Source organism: Dendrobates tinctorius, unplaced genomic scaffold, assembly GCF_039654945.1.
Source record: "Dendrobates tinctorius isolate UK_male_01 unplaced genomic scaffold, ASM3965494v1 ptg000030l, whole genome shotgun sequence".
NCBI classification, from domain to species: domain Eukaryota; kingdom Metazoa; phylum Chordata; class Amphibia; order Anura; family Dendrobatidae; genus Dendrobates; species Dendrobates tinctorius.
This window is the reverse complement of record NW_027361698.1, coordinates 31296929-31316650: the sequence shown is the minus strand read 5'-3', so window position 1 is coordinate 31316650 and position 19722 is coordinate 31296929. Positions and strand designations below refer to the sequence as shown.

At 42.9% G+C, this 19722-nt stretch overlaps 1 pseudogene; it reads right to left on the bottom strand.

Annotated features, from left to right (window-relative positions):
* LOC141086076 (polymerase delta-interacting protein 3 pseudogene) overlaps positions 1 to 16237 on the bottom strand; it is a 42521-nt pseudogene extending 26284 nt beyond the window's left edge.
* Positions 16238 to 19722: the final 3485 nt, after the last annotated feature.

Genomic DNA, 19722 nt, shown 5'->3' with positions numbered 1-19722 from the left:
GGGGGGGTAAGGATACCATGCATACCAGGATAGGGGGGTGAGGGGACCATGCATACCACGAAAGGGGGGTCAGGGGACCATGCATACCAAGAGGGGAGGGGACCATGCATACCAGGATTGGACCATGAGGGGACCATGCATACCAGGATTGGGGGGTGAGAGGACCATGCATACCAGGACGGGGGGATGAGGGGACCATGCATACCCAAAAGGGGGGTAAGAGGACCATGCATACCAGGATTGGGGGGTGAGGGGACACATGCATATCAGGAAAGGGGGGTGAGGGGACCATGCATACCAAGATAGGGGGCTGAGGAAAACATGCATACCAGGAAAGGGGGGGTGAGGATACCATGAGGGGGGTGAGGATACCATGCATACCAGGATTGGGGGGTGAGGGGACCATACATATCAGGATTGGGGGGTGAGTTATTGCATTATTATTAAATCTTCAAAAATAAACTGCATATATATTCTAGAATACCCGATGCGTTAGAATCGGGCCACCATATAGTAATTTAACAAAAGAAGGCTTAAATCACCACAGACTGATTGCCTTATTTGCATACCTTGATGCATTTTCTCAAAATGAATCAATCTTGTAGAAAACCCATGGGTTAATGTCCACATTATCTCTTTTCAGGTATAAAATTACTTGTGGAGATTATCCTGGATTTCACAGAAATAATGAGACTGAAACATCTTTTCACCATACAGCAGACAGGACAGAAGGATATGCTCCCGCAGCACCCAGTAGTCTCACAAACAAACAAAGGATAATGGTAATAGTAGCTGATCTACTTGGACACAAAAGTGATTTCTAACATATTTCCCAATTGTAGGCTCTTTTATAGCTGCATTGGAGCTTTCACTTAGGAGCATGATACATTTTTTTCATTAAAATAATGTAGACCCTACCAGAAACCCAATGGACCCCATTTTAGCCAATGGGGTCTCTAAGGCTCCATTTTTGTCAATCATGTGACAGATCTATTTTGCGAAAAAAAATGTCAGTTCTCCTGTTCCTATGAAAAAGCAGAATCTCGTTTCTATCGCAATATGCATAAATATTGGAGCAAGGGAATTGAGGAGATTGACAAAGGTTGCTATTGCTTATTCTATCATTTACTCTTAGCCCTTATTGCAATCAATTATAGCCTTAGTGCCAGACCCCACTTGTCAAATCTGACATGTCGCTTTATGTGGTAATAACATTGAAATGCTTCTGCTAATCCAAGTGATTTTAAGGGCAGTTTCACACGTCAGTGTCTCCGGTACGTGTAGTGACAGTTTTCTCACGTACCGGAGACACTGACACGTAGACATATTCGAATGAATGTGTCTATGCAGATGTCAGCATGTTTTCATGGACCATGTGTCCGTGTGCAAAACACGCTGACATGTCCGTTTTTGTGCAACAGCACGGATCACACGGACCCATACAAGTCAATGGGTCCGTGTAAACACGTACCGCACATGGATGCTGTCCGTGTGCTGTCCGTGTGTGATCCGTGTGCATTTTTAAAAGTCAAAGGGTTAACATTGAAAATAATTTTTTAAAAACACGGACACGGACACATGGACAGCATACGGACAGCACACGGACAGCACACGGATGGTACACACGGACATACGGATAGCACACAGATGTCACACGGATGGCATACGTATGCACATGGTCACACGGACATGGATAACTCCGGTACCGGTTTTTCCGGTATCAGAATTATCTGGACGTGTGAAACTGCCCTGAGACTGTTTCCCGTGACATGTTCCTGCTGCCCTCATTGAATCTCTTCGTGAATGTTCACACATGTTATCCATACAGCTGACACATGATAATTGGTCTGTCAGTCCTAGTCTGATAGTGATTGCAATACATATGGTATGTCCCAGCAGTGGCTCATGAGCAGTGTGTAAATAGTTGGACAATGGATCTAACCTGTGGCAGTTTGGGAATGTGTCAGATTCTAAAGGTACGTAAATTTTTAAGTCTATTTTAACAATTTGTGCAGAGCTAAAAGTTGTTAACGGGGCTGCCTATTGTCAGAATATTCTTAGGATAAAACCTCATAATCATATCTTATGAGAGTCTAACACCAGGCACCCCACATTCAGCAGTTATCAGGTACTGTAGCAGGAGAAGTTCACAGAGCTGGAACACCATAGCTCAATAAATGGTGAAGTGGCTTTGCTCAATCTCAAGTACCCATTGAAGTAAATTAAAGCTGTGATGTAGAACTCGAGAATCACCACTACACAGTGTATGGAGCTGTACAGTTCTGGCTGCATTCTCCTCGTATTTCCATCCACTGTGGGAAATAATAATGGCGGGACAGTGGAGGTGCCATATTAGATCAATAACTTATATTGATAGCCTAGTCTTTGGCAACTCCTTCAAGATTATATTTTTTAATGAAACTATTGTCTTTAACACTGCAAGTCTGCTGGCAAACTAAGGGGCGGACTCTTGAAGCAGCGCTTATTCAAGACTCCTTTAAGAGCTCTGTAGTGGTAATGAAGTAGTAAAATGGTTGTCCTGTGTTTATCGAAATGGCGGACTGCTCACCCAAGTCTTGGAATGACATCCATGGTTGTGTCACATCATACGATTAATAGAGCCAATCCCAGCCTGCTGTGGTTAACGTTCCTCATCTACATTGCAATCATATGACTTGCCTGAGTATTAGGGCAATACGTGTCTTTGACTCCATAGGCAGAACAGTATACAACATACACTATACAATAATGTTTTTATTTAATTCTCTGATAATTTATATACATTCAGTGATATAATATTTCCATATGCTCTAAGGAGTTAAAGATAGGTCAATATATGTAATTATAGCAAGGGTTACTGCAATACTTTTGTTTTATTAATACACTGGAGAAATGAAAATGTGGAAATGGGGCAGCTTCCAAGAAGCAGATGAAATAGTTGATATTTTACAGTAACTGTACTGAGTGATCTGACATTTGTGGGCACTGATACATTTGTTCCAGTGTGGAGGCGGAAGGGTTTCCTCTAGTGTTTCCCCATAACGCTTTGTTTATACAGAACAGGAGGGAATCCTTCATACCGATATCAAGGTTTGCTTTTTATTAAATGCTGAAAAATGTGTGGGCGCATGCATGAGAGATGGCTGCTCCGATAGCTGCACTCATTTTGTTAGATCGGCCATTATGCTGGATTCTCAGAGCAGTACAGGGGAGGATTCTCACTTTCATATATATACCCATCTGAAAAATAAGTTTAATTGCTATTCATATCTGTGAGACTTTTGCACTTTTTTGAAGCTTGTGTTTAAGATTTACTGTGCTGAAGATCTAAATGGAAGACAAAAAAGTAAGTTTTCACATTGCAAAGTATCTTGCATTTATATAAAATAATCTGAGTTTTTTACATTTTACATGGCTATTGACCTTTTACAAATGTAACACTACTATATATTTATATACAGTATATACATACATATATATATATATATGTGTGTGTGTATACATATTTATATTCATGTTTATATGTGTATGCATATGCTGTATATATGTGTGTTCATATATATGTATATATATATGTGTGTGTGTATATACATTGGGGCAAAAAAGTATTTAGTCAGTCAGCAATAGTGCAAGTTCCACCACTTAAAAAGATGAGAGGCATCTGTAATTTACATCATAGGTAGACCTCAACTATGGGAGACAAATTAAGAAAAAAAAATCCAGAAAATCACATTGTCTGTTTTTTTTTCATTTTATTTGCATATTATGGTGGAAAATAAGTATTTGGTCAGAAACAAGCAATCAAGATTTCTGGCTCTCACAGACCTGTAACTTCTTCTTTAAGAGTCTCCTCTTTCCTCCACTCATTACCTGTAGTAATGGCACCTGTTTAAACTTGTTATCAGTATAAAAAGACACCTGTGCACACCCTCAAACAGTCTGACTCCAAACTCCACTATGGTGAAGACCAAAGAGCTGTCAAAGGACACCAGAAACAAAATTGTAGCCCTGCACCAGGCTGGGAAGACTGAATCTGCAATAGCCAACCAGCTTGGAGTGAAGAAATCAACTGTGGGAGCAATAATTAGAAAATGGAAGACATACAAGACCACTGATAATCTCCCTCGATCTGGTGCTCCACGCAAAATCCCACCCCGTGGGGTCAGAATGATCACAAGAACGGTGAGCAAAAATCCCAGAACCACGCGGGGGGACCTAGTGAATGAACTGCAGAGAGCTGGGACCAATGTAACAAGGCCTACCATAAGTAACACACTACGCCACCATGGACTCAGATCCTGCAGTGCCAGACGTGTCCCACTGCTTAAGCCTGTACATGTCCGGGCCCGTCTGAAGTTTGCTAGAGAGCATTTGGATGATCCAGATGAGTTTTGGGAGAATGTCCTATGGTCTGATGAAACCAAACTGGAACTGTTTGGTAGAAACACAACTTGTCGTGTTTGGAGGAAAAAGAATACTGAGTTGCAGCCATCAAACACCATACCTACTGTAAAGCATGGTGGTGGAAACATCATGCTTTGGGGCTGTTTCTCTGCAAAGGGGCCAGGACGACTGATCCGGGTACATGAAAGAATGAATGGGGCCATGTATCGTGAGATTTTGAGTGCAAACCTCCTTCCATCAGCAAGGGCATTGAAGATGAAACGTGGCTGGGTCTTTCAACATGACAATGATCCAAAGCACACCGCCAGGGCAACAAAGGAGTGGCTTCGTAAGAAGCATTTCAAGGTCCTGGAGTGGCCTAGCCAGTCTCCAGATCTCAATCCTATAGAAAACCTTTGGAGGGAGTTGAAAGTCCGTGTTGCCAAGCGAAAAGCCAAAAACATCACTGCTCTAGAGGAGATCTGCATGGAGGAATGGGCCAACATACCAACAACAGTGTGTGGCAACCTTGTGAAGACTTACAGAAAACGTTTGACCTCTGTCATTGCCAACAAAGGATATATCACAAAGTATTGAGATGAAATTTTGTTTCTGACCAAATACTTATTTTCCACCATAATATGCAAATAAAATGAAAAAAAACAGACAATGTGATTTTCTGGATTTTTTTTTCTCAGTTTGTCTCCCATAGTTGAGGTCTACCTATGATGTAAATTACAGACGCCTCTCATCTTTTTAAGTGGTGGAACTTGCACTATTGCTGACTGACTAAATACTTTTTTGCCCCACTGTATATATACTGTATATATACACAATATAAATGTTGCATTTTATCTGTGCCTATCTATGTGACTCACTGAATACATACTGTATAATTGTATTCATATATAATTTTACACTGTACAGACAGATTTATTTTACTTCTATATACCATCCAGGAATAAGACAAACAGTACCAGAAAACATTTAACATTTCCACTGCTGTTTTTCAAAGGAATCTACATGTGGTTGATTTGTTGCAGTAAAGTTTGCTACCGAAAATCTGTTTCCCCATATCTATATGCATAGATTTAAAATATTCAGCATGTCGTGCAGCTTTACGAATCCTAACAGTGTGTAATGTTCACACAGTTAGGATTCGGGTCTGATTGCTGGTTCTAGAGGTAGCCATGCGACCACAAGTATGTAATTGTGATCACAAGCCGCCTATGGTGTTGACTACTTTACTAAACAGAACTTTGAGTGAGATCGCAGCGACCACTCATATGCAATTCACACACTTGTGATCACTTAATGATCGTTGGAAGCGGAGGCAAATCCTAATGGTGTGTACATTACATATTGCTACTATTCAACAAGCTGCATGACTTGCCCAAAAGTTAATAAAGGCTGAACAACCTATTTAACAAATCTCAAGCTAGTTTCACACTAGCGTTTATTTCCTGCAGCGCACGGCGCCGCTAAGCCCCGCCCCCTCCCGGCTCCCTGCCCGCCCCATCCGGTCATCGGCGCCTACTAGCGCACATGGACACTTGTGATCTGCGCACCCTATCTTTATCATAGGGTGCGCAGATCGTGCGCTGGCCGTGCACTAGTAGGATTTTAGTGTGCGCTGTGCACTTTTGAAGGTGCGCCGTGCGCGCCAAAATGCAACATGCTGCGTTCGGCGCACACCAGCGCACCTTCAAAAGTGCGCAGCGCATGCTAAAATCCTACTAGCGCACGGCCAGCGCACGATCTGCGCACCCTATGCTAAAGATAGGGTGCGCAGATCGCAAGCGTCCATGTGCGCTAGTAGGCGCCGATAACCGGATGGGGCGGGCAGGGAGCCGGGAGGGGGTGGGGCTTAGCGGCGCCGTGCGCTGCAGGAAATAAACGCTAGTGTGAAACTAGCCTCATTTAGATAAAAAAAATTAATTTTTTTTATCAACTATCAGCCAAGTGTGAATTTATCCAAATAGGGAGAACGTATACTTCTCAGGACCAGTTTTATTCTTCCATGTTAACTTTAAAAAAAAGACTAATAATGTTTTTATTTTTTCTATATAACTTCCAACAAGTAGGCAGGCAGACAATATATAGACAGTAGATAGATAGATAGATAGATAGATAGATAGATAGATAGATAGATAGATATGGGATAGATAGATAGATAGATAGATAGATAGATAGATAGATAGATAGATAGATAGATAGATGAAAAATCAAAGAAGCAGCACACCATCATTTTAGCTTTTTTGCACTAAAATAATGGTGTGCTGCTTCTTTGATTTTTCTAATATAAGGACTGGTATGTACCTGTGAAGCCTTGCACCCAACTATTGCCATTGTTCAGGTGCTGCTCTCTGCTCAATTTTTTCTTTCTTTTTAGATGGATGATAGATAGCTAATACATAGATAGATAATAGATAGATAATAGATAGATATATCATAGATAGATAGGTAACAGATAGATAGATAGATAGATAGATGATACATAGATAGATAGATAGATGATACATAGATAGATAGATAGATAGATAGTTAACATTTGAATTTTAAATGCTTTGTTTGGTTGTTTAATTGTTTAGTTTAGGTTCCTTTTCAAGGATTCCTCTCTTGAGAAAGGGATCGCAGGGAGTTCTGGAGGCCGACATTTTCATCTGTTATCACCAGGGGGAACAGCTGTGCATATGCTTATCTTCCCTACAGCAATGTACTGTAAATTAATGTACGTTTCAGTGTTTGCTTAGAAGTCGATTCTAGAATATTTTACTGTGAAACACATAAAATCATTGTGATGTACACAACCATCGGCATCATGATTGCTACTCTCGTTTCTTTTTCCCTTTTATTTATACTGTATGTATGGTAGCTCAAATTGTTAATCATTTAGAGTAAATTATATCTTCCCAAAAGCCTATATTTAACTGGTTGTAAAAGACATTGCGGCATATTTATGAAGTGTCTAAGTTTGCACTGTGCAAATTCATGATTCTGCACATACATTGATAAATATTGTCCAAAAGTTAGAATTGATGTAATATTTTCACACTTTACATTACCTCAGCACATGGACACATGCAAGAATAGTGACGTAAGTGTACAAGAACCAGAAACAATGTACTGAGTACACACATATATATAAATCTAGAAATTACAGTAAATGTTAGACTTATCCTGAAATATTTAAATATTCAAGTAAAATTGCTTTCACAAGTCAAATTATATAAAATATTTATGAAATATGTGAATAAAAACTGTATATAATATTATTAGTAATAATAATTATTATTTTGATATCTTTTTTTACCTAATTAATAGGAGTGATTTTTCAGAATAGCTTAATTTTTATTTTGATACTTGTAATAATGTAAATGGTGAACTCTGCTAACCATGTAAACCCCCCCCAGTTTGGAAAAGGTATAATTTGTATCATTTTTTGCACGACACTGTTGAAAACTAGTCACAAATATTAGTAATGTACAAACGTGCTCGGATAAGGTCTTATATGAGCATGCCCGGGCATTATCCGAGTATCTTGGGACTGCTTGTATATTTTGTTCGAGTCCCTGTGACTGCATAATTTGCGGCTGCTAGACTACCTCAACACATGTGAGTATTTCCTAACAAACCAGGTAATCCCGGCATGTGTTCAGGCTTTTTAACAGGCAATGTAGCCACAAGGAATCGAACATAATATTCAAGCACACCCAAGATATTCGGATAACACCTGGGTATGCTCAGATAAGAAGTTATATAGGCACGTTCACTCGTCACTAATAAATATGTCTAAAACTTATATTGTCCTAAATTATGCCCGCTTTCAAGCTTTCCGGAGCAAAATGTTAAGCATTTTAATAATACTATTCTTTCTGGTGCAAATCTATATATTTAAAGCTGAGTGTATGTATGTGTGTGTGTATGTGTGTGTGTGTGTGTGTGTGTGTGTGTGTGTATCGATGATGATGTCATAATGGTTGCCATGGTGACGATGATGTCAGAATGGATACCATGGCGAAGATGATGTCATAATGGGTATATGGGCATGGGACTATGGGATGGAGGATGTGTAATGGGTATATGGGCACGGGACTATGGAATGGAGGATACGTATAATGGGAATATGGGTATGGGACTATGGGATGGAAGATGTGTGATGGGTATATGGGCACTCGACTATGGGATGGAGCATGTGTGATGGGTATATGGGCACGGGACTATGGGATGGAGGATGTGTAATGGGTATATGGGCACGGGACTATGGAATGGAGGATATGTATGATGGGTATATGGGCACGGGACCATGAAATGGAGGATATGTATAATGGGAATATGGGTATGGGACTATGGGATGGAGGATATGTATGATGGGTATATGGTCACTCGACTATGGGATGGAGCATGTGTGATGGGTATATGGGCACTGGACTATGGGATGGAGGATGTGTGATGGGTATAAGGGCACTTGACTATGGGATGGAGCATGTGTGATGGGTATATGGGCACTGGACTATGGGATGGAGGATAATTATTATAATTTGCTATAACTAACCACAGTTAGTTAATGTACCAGGGCAATGCCGGGTACTTCAGCTATTAAGTTATAAAAATGTCTAATCTAAAATGTTTCCTTATTTTGTTAATTTTGCACCAAATAATGAGTCCACTTTCATTCATAAATGTGCCCACTATCATGTTTATTCAACAGCTGAATATGCATTCTATATTGTACAATTAGCTTTTTGCTTCATGCTGGTTCTTTATATAATAGGATTGTTACCTTAGACTCTATATAAATATTTTTGGTGGAGGGTAAATTGATATACTACTATGTATAATTCAATTATATTTTTTCAGCTATTTTTAGCCTCCAAATGTTAAAAATATAGTTTATAAATTCATAGTTTTGGTTTTTGCCAGTCATCTTACATTATACAGAAAATGATGCCACATTTGTGTGAGTCTTCATCTGTTCCACCATTATTAGTTTTGATAGGATCCATAAAAAAAATTTTTTGGAAGTATTTAAAGCACAACTCCAACGTGGTTTTTTTAATTTTACCGCTGGAGTGTTGCTTAAAATCCAAGTCCCCTGCCCCCTGTTGGATACTCACCTTCCAGCATTTTCATCTATTTTTGCCACCGCTCCAGTCCGACTCCTGCAGTTTCTGACCTGTCGTCTGTTCCAGTATTTCATGGAGCGAGCCGGGGATCACTAATCAATGTATGTATATGAGAGCTTAGTTCTGTCTTCGTTCTGTCTCTCATAGTCTTTCAATGAGAGCTTGTGACGTGACTTTTGATTTCCAACCACTCAGAAGTTGCGCTCACAAGATGGAGTCGTGGGACTGGACCGGTGCCAAAAAACAGTGAAGATGGTAAGTACATGACCAAGGACAGAGGACTTCCATTGAAAGCACCACTCCAGTGGTTTAAGAAATCCCACTGGAGTGGTGTTTTAAATCATAATGTAATGGATTTTATAACTGACGCAAACTAATGTAAGCTAATATTTTGCAATTATTATCTAAACTGATCTCCATTGTGCAAAGAATAAAATCACATGTGAACCTAAGCTAACATTTGATTAAATTTTTACTCTAGACCCCAAATGAACAACAAGTAGATGAAAATGAAATTACAAAATTTAAAGAGTACTGGAATAAATGCCTGGAATTAGAGAGGTAAAGAAAGATCATATTGTGTTCACATTATTTTTGTTGGGATATAGTCTTATTTTTTATGCTTGAATACACATTTTTTTAAGAATTTTAAAAAGCCTATCTAAGATTTTTCTAGACAAAAAAACATTAAAAATAGCAGGTGTAAAGCTTAATGCGTTGCAATGAAAAAGACTGATTACAAAAATACTGTCTGTGTAGCAATACTCATATCTTACAATTAAGTGACAGTAAAAAGATTTGAAAATGCCCATTAGAAGCTCCGCAAAGAACGCAACTAGATGTTGTGTGTGAATCCAGAGTAATTGAAGCCTTTACATTTTCTGAACATGTTTAAAGTAAGGTTTTATCTTCAGACCTACTGTATTGAATATCTTAGAAAATTAAGTTAAACACAATAACATTCCCCTGGAATGCATGTTTTTCATCTTTTTGAATAAACAAATGTTTTAAAGAGAATCTGTCAGCAGGTTTTTGCTATGTAATCTGAAGACAGCAGGAGATAGAGGCTGAGACACCTAATTCAAGGATATGGCTGTCGTGATCCAGTCCAGAGTTTGTTTTCTGCTGTCTTCTATTTGGACTGGTCATGCGGGGGTTAATCCACTCTGCCTCATTATGGAGCTGGCTGAGCTATTTCAGTCTTCTGCAGCCTGCGGGCCAGTGTCAGCTATACTGCAAGCTTCCAAGCTAGTGCCTCTAACCTGTATTCCTTTAGTGGTCCTTCTGCCCCTGATTACCTGGTTTGTGTATGACCCGGCTTGATTCCTGGACTCTGCTTCTGGTTTTTCCATTTATGATACCATGCTTTACGACTGGCTTTTGACCCTCTGGCTTGTACCCTGCTTACGTCTTACGTTTATGATATCAAGTTCCTGGTAGGTCCTGACTTCTCCCTCGTCCCTGATTACGCTCTTGCTTTCTCCCTTGGTACTTCTGCTCCTGACAGTTGCTGACTTCAGCTAGTCTAACCACTCTTTTGTTACCTGTGACACCTGTGAGGTGCTCTGCATTACTACACTGTGTGTGTGTGCAACCTCTCTTCCCTCACCTGCACCCCCTGGTGGAAGTTGCGCTGTACTGCATTGCAGCAGCACGTTACAGTGGCACTTTTCATAGTGTGTGCTGTTGTGTAAAAACTGTGAAGGATTTATCACTAGGAGACTAAAATTGCCATACTAGTCCAGCAAATAAGCAACTCACCTTCTATGGATATTGTTTATGGAGAGCCTGGGGTGGGCGGGGTTATCCTTTTCAGCTCTGCTCCATTCTAAATCTAAAAACTCTGATCGTGTAAGAACGGCTGCATACCGTAATCTAAGCCATACATCATTGGATTCAGCTTCTCTTTGCCTACAACAGTCTGCTTTCAGATGAGGCAGCAAAAACCTGCTGACAGATTCCTTTTAAGTGGGACAACTAATGAGTTCTGGATCAGCATTTTTTTCTATATTACTCTATAGTCAAAAGTCTGTAGACACCTTAACTGCACACCTATGTTTGGAGGGCTGAGCTTTTCTGCTATCACATCTTCACGTCTTCTGTTAAAGCTGGGTTGATAAGATCTTCATAATACAGGCAGAATCTTGGCTACAAACTAGACACATTCTGTAGCTTTGTTAGTAACCTCGATATGTATGTAATTTGGAAAAAAATATAATACTAATCTCACACTAATCTTACTGTAGACTACTCCGGATGCCCCCACTGCTCGCCATCCGATCATCTTTCTTCTTTCCAACATCATACACTGCATTGCATCTCTTCCCTATAGACCATGACTTCTGGCCGTGTCTAGGCCCCAGAGGTTACTGCACATCATAACGTCAGCATCGTGACCTGTTGACAAACGTGAACCCCAGGGCCTGGATATTACTGGAAGTCTTGGAGATACAGCATGTAATGCCAGAAAGAAAAGGAGCGAGGCAACCAAAGAGGTGAATTTTAGATTTTCTGTTTTAAAAGAATACTCACCTCTCAGTTCACCCTGCTGCTCAACGTCGAGTCTATTTCTTTCCATCCTTAGGTGTGCCACATTTCAGTCCTCTTCACTACAGGCCAGGCCTCCTGGCATCTTCCAGGCTTCAGTAAAATATGGGATATTTAGGTAGCAATTAATCCATCTAATCATCTATGTATAAAATTGTGATCTGTCTTTGGAAACAGGTGCGACAGCATCGAACTCAACCCTCTAATCAAACGACAGATTCAACAGAATGGTTCTTCTTGGGATGCAAAGGAAAGTTTACCTCTTCATAGAAAGGAGCTACCCATCGAAAGCACATTAAGCCATTATAGGGTGAGCAAATAAAATAGAGTAAAAAAAGTTTAAAACATAGTCCAATATACTTAAAGTAATCATTATGGAAAAATGTAAACACACAGCTTTTTCTTTAAATAAACGCAACCATTGCACCAAAGGTACAGTATACTTGCCTAGTCCCTTTCTAAGTGATATTGTGGTGGCCCTGAGGGTTCAGTCACCACAGAGGTAATGCACCTCCTCCTGAGGTGTGGTGTCTCACTGCTCAGGTAAGATGGGAACACCTGACTAGACTCCAGCACCTACACCCAGCACAGACACCTTAGAACAGAAGAGCACCCTTTATGGCAGCTGCTTTGGTTCATGAATGGTGCTGGGAGGTGGGTGGAGCTTAGATGGCACTAAGGGGGGAAAGCTGACAGGAAGTTGGAAGAGAATCCCCTGAGAGGGATGGAGTGAAAGGACGTATTGGTAGCAGCCTCCTGTGAGCTGGAGCTGCTGGCAATGAAATTGAGAAAGGAAAGATCAGTTTTTCAGAAGAAAGATAGAAAAGCATGGAACATAAGGAGGAGAGAGCTGGGGATGAGGGCTAGAGCAGAGCCCTTCCCTAAGTTTAAAGCGCCAAAGGCCGGGCGCCGGTATCTGAGGCTGTATGTGATACTAATGATTCTACAGCAGAAACCAGAGGAATAGAAGTTGAGACCACTTTATTCCCACCTAAGACTTGATGACACAGTAGCAATGTGTGTGAGCCGGGACATGATTGTAAGGAGTCCCCGAAGTAGGCTACAGCTGTCTGTCATGCGAGTGGAGTTCTGAGAAACAGCAAGAAAGAGGAACTTGAGTGTAATTCATAACTACAAGTACTTCAGATTAGCGCTGGTAAAGAGACATTCAGAAAAGGCTGGAAGGGTGTATTCCATCTGCCTGGGAGTTGGCTGAGCCCCTGACCTAGAGGACACAGCACTGAAGCGGGCACCGGTCTATGCCAGAAGCGTGAGTAAAGAATTAGAACTGCATTCAGCTGTGTCATTGCCTTCCTCCTGCACCAACCTACTCAGCACTGCTACATCTCTGTGCCTAACACTATACCATCTACCTCAGCATCTACTACTGGTGTCCTGGGACTACAGCTCTGCCTGTGGAGAGCGAATACTCCTCTGCTGCATCCCACCATCTGTCCCAGAGGATCTGCACTGCAGCGCTGGTCACCTCTGACCAGATACCACAGGTGGCGTCACAAACTTATCCATACATAAACTTTATTAATTCCACCTATTATACATGTACAGTGGGGCAAAAAAGTATTTAGTCAGTCAGCAATAGTGCAAGTTCCACCACTTAAAAAGATGAAAGGCATCTGTAATTTACATCATAGGTAGACCTCAACTATGGGAGACAAACTGAGAAAAAAAAATCCAGAAAATCACATTGTCTGTTTTTTTTTCATTTTATTTGCATATTATGGTGGAAAATAAGTATTTGGTCAGAAACAAGCAATCAAGATTTCTGGCTCTCACAGACCTGTAACTTCTTCTTTAAGAGTCTCCTCTTTCCTCCACTCATTACCTGTAGTAATGGCACCTGTTTAAACTTGTTGTCAGTATAAAAAGACACCTGTGCACACCCTCAAACAGTCTGACTCCAAACTCCACTATGGTGAAGACCAAAGAGCTGTCAAAGGACACCAGAAACAAAATTGTAGCCCTGCACCAGGCTGGGAAGACTGAATCTGCAATAGCCAACCAGCTTGGAGTGAAGAAATCAACTGTGGGAGCAATAATTAGAAAATGGAAGACATACAAGACCACTGATAATCTCCCTCGATCTGGTGCTCCACGCAAAATCCCACCCCGTGGGGTCAGAATGATCACAAGAACGGTGAGCAAAAATCCCAGAACCACGCGGGGGGACCTAGTGAATGAACTGCAGAGAGCTGGGACCAATGTAACAAGGCCTACCATAAGTAACACACTACGCCACCATGGACTCAGATCCTGCAGTGCCAGACGTGTCCCACTGCTTAAGCCTGTACATGTCCGGGCCCGTCTGAAGTTTGCTAGAGAGCATTTGGATGATCCAGAGGAGTTTTGGGAGAATGTCCTATGGTCTGATGAAACCAAACTGGAACTGTTTGGTAGAAACACAACTTGTCGTGTTTGGAGGAAAAAGAATACTGAGTTGCATCCATCAAACACCATACCTACTGTAAAGCATGGTGGTGGAAACATCATGCTTTGGGGCTGTTTCTCTGCAAAGGGGCCAGGACGACTGATCCGGGTACATGAAAGAATGAATGGGGCCATGTATCGTGAGATTTTGAGTGCAAACCTCCTTCCATCAGCAAGGGCATTGAATATGAAACGTGGCTGGGTCTTTCAACATGACAATGATCCATAGCACACCGCCAGGGCAACGAAGGAGTGGCTTCGTAAGAAGCATTTCAAGGTCCTGGAGAGGCCTAGCCAGTCTCCAGATCTCAACCCTATAGAAAACCTTTGGAGGGAGTTGAAAGTCCGTGTTGCCAAGCGAAAAGCCAAAAACATCACTGCTCTAGAGGAGATCTGCATGGAGGAATGGGCCAACATACCAACAACAGTGTGTGGCAACCTTGTGAAGACTTACAGAAAACGTTTGACCTCTGTCATTGCCAACAAAGGATATATCACAAAGTATTGAGATGAAATTTTGTTTCTGACCAAATACTTATTTTCCACCATAATATGCAAATAAAATGAAAAGAAAACAGACAATGTGATTTTCTGGATTTTTTTTTCTCAGTTTGTCTCCCATAGTTGAGGTCTACCTATGATGTAAATTACAGACACCTCTCATCTTTTTAAGTGGTGGAACTTGCACTATTGCTGACTGACTAAATACTTTTTTGCCCCACTGTATGCCCAGGGCGACGGACCGGATCACCACCACCGCGACAAATTCATTTTGAGACACCGGCCCGGTACCGAGTAAGTGTGAACTCCCCAATTGCCCTGGGGGTGCTCCCATATAATCTCTGAAACTGTAGAGACTAGGTAAGTACAAAACTGTGCTCACAGGTCCGACACTTACTGTCCAAGTATCACGATGTCTAAAGTAACTACAGATCTCCTGAATTGACACTGACAATATTATAGGCTGTTTCGTTTAGGTCAGGAGACCCATGTGTAAATCGGACATAGCAGTCCATAGTCAGACCATAAATATCACACATGTGAAACCGAACTAAAAGCAAATTTCCACCTCTTAACATTATTTTTACAGTGAACATTTAAAATTTTGACTTTAATGCAAGTGCTCTGCTTTCAACTCCTTGTATATCTGTTCTCATCATTCATGGCTGCACATAAGTGTTACGGAGTGTGTTACGGATGGCAACACGGAGTGGACCCTCTGGGTCGCGGCTCCAGAGCCCCTGCGGACGAGGTGGACCAGGTGGAGCCACCCCCTATACAGGGAGTGTTAGGGGCAGGCCCACAAGGGATGGAACCGCGACAGCCGGAGCCAAAGGGACGACTGGGTGAGCACCAGGGAACTATGTGAGAGAGTCAGCGGAGCAGCGGAACGGGAGTACAGTGATAGGAGCCTGAAGGACGCAGGGACCTGGAGGGGTACGAAGCAGGTAGTGGCTGGAGGCTGTAAAAGAGAAAGAGGGTAAGAGAAGGCACGGACGAGGAGTACACAGGGAGGTAGCACGACTGGAGAGAAGGCAGGGAAAACAGGACAGCCAAAGGAGCGCACCCAGGAAGAGAGCCGCAGAGGAACCTAAAGTAAGCGGAGCTAGGAGATGCAGCGCAGAGGGGCCTGAGAACGAACAGAGTGCTGGCCAGAAGGACAGCAGCCCGGGAACGATACACAGGCGTCTTACCTGGAGAGATGCCTGGCAGAAATAGGCGATGGGCGCCGCCATGTTGGGGGCGGGGCCACCGTGTCACATGACGCCGTCAGAGCTCCGGGCAGAGGAGTGTGTGAGCGACGTCGGAGAGGCCAGAGGTCAGCAGCGGGGACGCGCCGGGGAGCGGGTGCACGCCGGGAGGTGCGCACAGGACCCTGCGGGTAAGTCTCAGCGGCGGCTGTGACAATAAGCCAACACTGCTAACTAGAGTTGAGCGAAACGGGTCGAAAAATTTCAAAAGTCGCCGACTTTTGGCAAAGTCGGGTTTCATGAAACGAAACCCGACCCTAGGATGAGGTCAGCCACGAGGTCGGCGACTTACGCGCCAAAGTCACGTTTCAAAAGTTTGTTTTGCGCTCTTTTTCAGCCAATCAGGATCCACGGACACTGTGGGCAATGTGATGACATAGGCAGGGGTCACCACCATCTTTCAGAAGGGCATGCAAGTGATTGGCTTGCTTTGGTGGGCGTCACAGGGGGTATAAAAGGGCGTGCACGCCGACCGCCATCTTACTTCTGCCGATCTCAGCATAGGGAGAGGTTGCTGCTGATTCTGTAGGGAGAGCGTTAGGCAGGGAAGAAGACAAAAAAACTGCTTCTGCTGCTAGCGATTTTGCCTGCACAACACACCAGTCACTGTGTGTGCAGTGCAAGGGGAGGCTATATAGTGGTGTATCAGTGGTGTTGGTTGTTGGGCTGCCTTCTAAGGCTTCCTGACATTCCTGCATTGCTGTTTACCCACTGCTCCGCAAACTGCTTTTTTAAAAGCAATCCCAATTTTTTTTTTTGTCCTGCTGAGAAGAAAAAAAACTGCTTCTGCTGCTAGCAATTTGGCCTGCACAACACACCAGTCACTGTGTGTGCAGTGCAAGGGGAGGCTATATTGTGGTGTATCAGTGGTGTTGGTTGTTGGGCTGCCTTTTAAGGCTTCCTGATAGGCTGGCATTGCTGTTTACCCACTGCTCTGCAAACTGCTTTTTTAAAAGCAATCCAATCTCCCTTATCCTCTAGTCACTTTGGTCACAGCTGTGCCATCGAGCCTGTCACATAGCGCTCAGATATTCATTGGGCCTCACACAATCCAAAAGTGTCCAGTGTCCACAAGTGTCTGCAGAAATTCAAAATCTCCCTTATACTCTAGTCACTTTGGTCACAGCTGTGCCATCGAGCCTGTCACATAGCGCTCAGATATTCATTGGGCCTCACACAATCCAAAAGTGTCCAGTGTCCAAAAGTGTGTGCAGAGATTCAAAATCTCCCTTATCCTCTAGTCACTTTGGTCACAGCTGTGCCATCGAGCCTGTCACATAGCGCTCAGATATTCATTGGGCCTCACACAATCCAAAAGTGTCCAGTGTCCAAAAGTGTGTGCAGAGATTCAAAATCTCCCTTATCCTCTAGTCTCTTTGGTCACAGCTGTGCCATCGAGCCTGTCACATAGCGCTCTGATATTCATTGGGCCTCACACAATCCAAAAGTGTCCAGTGTCCACAAGTGTGTGCAGAGATTCAAAATCTCCCTTATCCTCTAGTCACTTTGGTCACAGCTGTGCCATCGAGCCTGTCACATAGCGCTCAGATATTCATTGGGCCTCACACAATCCAAAAGTGTCCAGTGTCCACAAGTGTCTGCAGAAATTCAAAATCTCCCTTATCCTAGAATCATAGAATCATAGAATCGTAGAGTTGGAAGGGACCTCCTGGGCCATCTGGTCCAACCCCCTGCTCAAAGCAGGATTCGCTAAATCATCCCAGTCAGATGTTTGTCCAGCCTCTGTTTGAAGACTTCCATTGAAGGAGAACTCACCACTTCTCGTGGCAGCCTGTTCCACTCATTGATCACTCTAACTGTCAAAAAGTTTTTTCTAATATCTAATCTGTGTCTCCTCCCATTCAGTTTCATCCCATTGCTTCTAGTCTTTCCTTGTGCAAATGAGAATAAAGTTGATCTAGTCACTTTGGTCACAGCTGTGCCATCGAGCCTGTCACATAGCGCTCAGATATTCATTGGGCCTCACACAATCCAAAAGTGTCCAGTGTCCAAAAGTGTGTGCAGAGATTCAAAATCTCCCTTATCCTCTAGTCACTTTGGTCACAGCTGTGCCATCGAGCCTGTCACATAGCGCTCAGATATTCATTGGGCCTCACACAATCCAAAAGTGTCCAGTGTCCACGAGTGTCTGCAGAAATTCAAAATCTCCCCTGTCCTATAGACACCTTGTACCTTGTTTTACATTACTATATAGTTTGTTCGATTTTGTCTACATTTCTACCAAAAATGACGAAGGCTGGTGGAAGAGGCCGTGGAATTGGGTGGGGGTTGGCAGCTGGTAATGATGGTGTTGGTGGTGGATCTGATGGTAGTGGCAAGAGCAAAATAGGACCGAATGCAGGAGGTGTTGAGCCTGCGTCATCGTCTGGCTACATAAGGCCTCGAACGCTTAGTTTTCTAGGAGTTGGCAAACCGCTTTTAAAGCCAGAGCATCAGGAAAAAGTTTTGTCTTACATTGCTGACTCAGCCTCCAGCTCTATCGCCTCCTCTTCTTCAGTTGTAAAAAGTAAAAGCACTGAGTCGTCATTGAAGGCTCATGTTCATGAACCACACCTTTCCTTGTGTCCTTCACCCCAACCAAGATTGAAGGATGACGCAGGCCATGCTACTGATTACTCCATGGAGCTGTTTTCACATACCATGCCTGGATTATCAAGTGAAATGGTGAATTACCCAGGCCAAGATGAATCTGACATGGAGTGCACTGATGCACAGCTGCTGATGGATGATTCTGCTGGTACATTCACTCAGAGCACTACATTGTCCTCGCAGTGTACAGAGCCAGATTCTGACCCTGATGAGACTCAGGTGCCCCTTCCCGCACACTATACCACCATACACGGTGACACAGAGGAAGGTGCACATGACATAGGAGGGGAGGTGATGGATGACCCAGTTGTTGACCCAGATTGGCATCCATTGGGGGAAGAGGGTGCTGCTTCCAATAGCTCAGATGAGGAGCATCCACAGCAGACATTGACATCGCAACAGCTGTTATATGGCAGGCCCGGAGCACTCCAAAGACAGGTTCCAAACATCAAAAGAGTTGCTGGACAGCTTGTCCAGAGGGTCAAAAGATCACAGCGTGCTAGGCCGCAAAATGTCTGCCAAAGTAGGAAGAGTGCAGTGTGGCACTTTTTTGAACAAAATCCTCATGATCAGGCCAAGGTTATCTGTAAGAAGTGTGCAAAGACCTTTAGCCGAGGGAAAAATCTGAAAAATTTGAATACCAGTTGCATGCTTAGACATTTAACCAGCATGCACTTGCAAGCGTGGACACAACACCAAACCTCAAGTGCCACATGTGCAACTGATCACAATGAAGGTAGTCAGCAACGCTACATTGTTTCCCCCACTGTAAACCCACCGGTTAGCACAGCAGCAAATGTTGAGGTGTCGTTGCAATGCCACAGCAGTCAGGGAATCCCACTGTTATATCAACGAAAGAC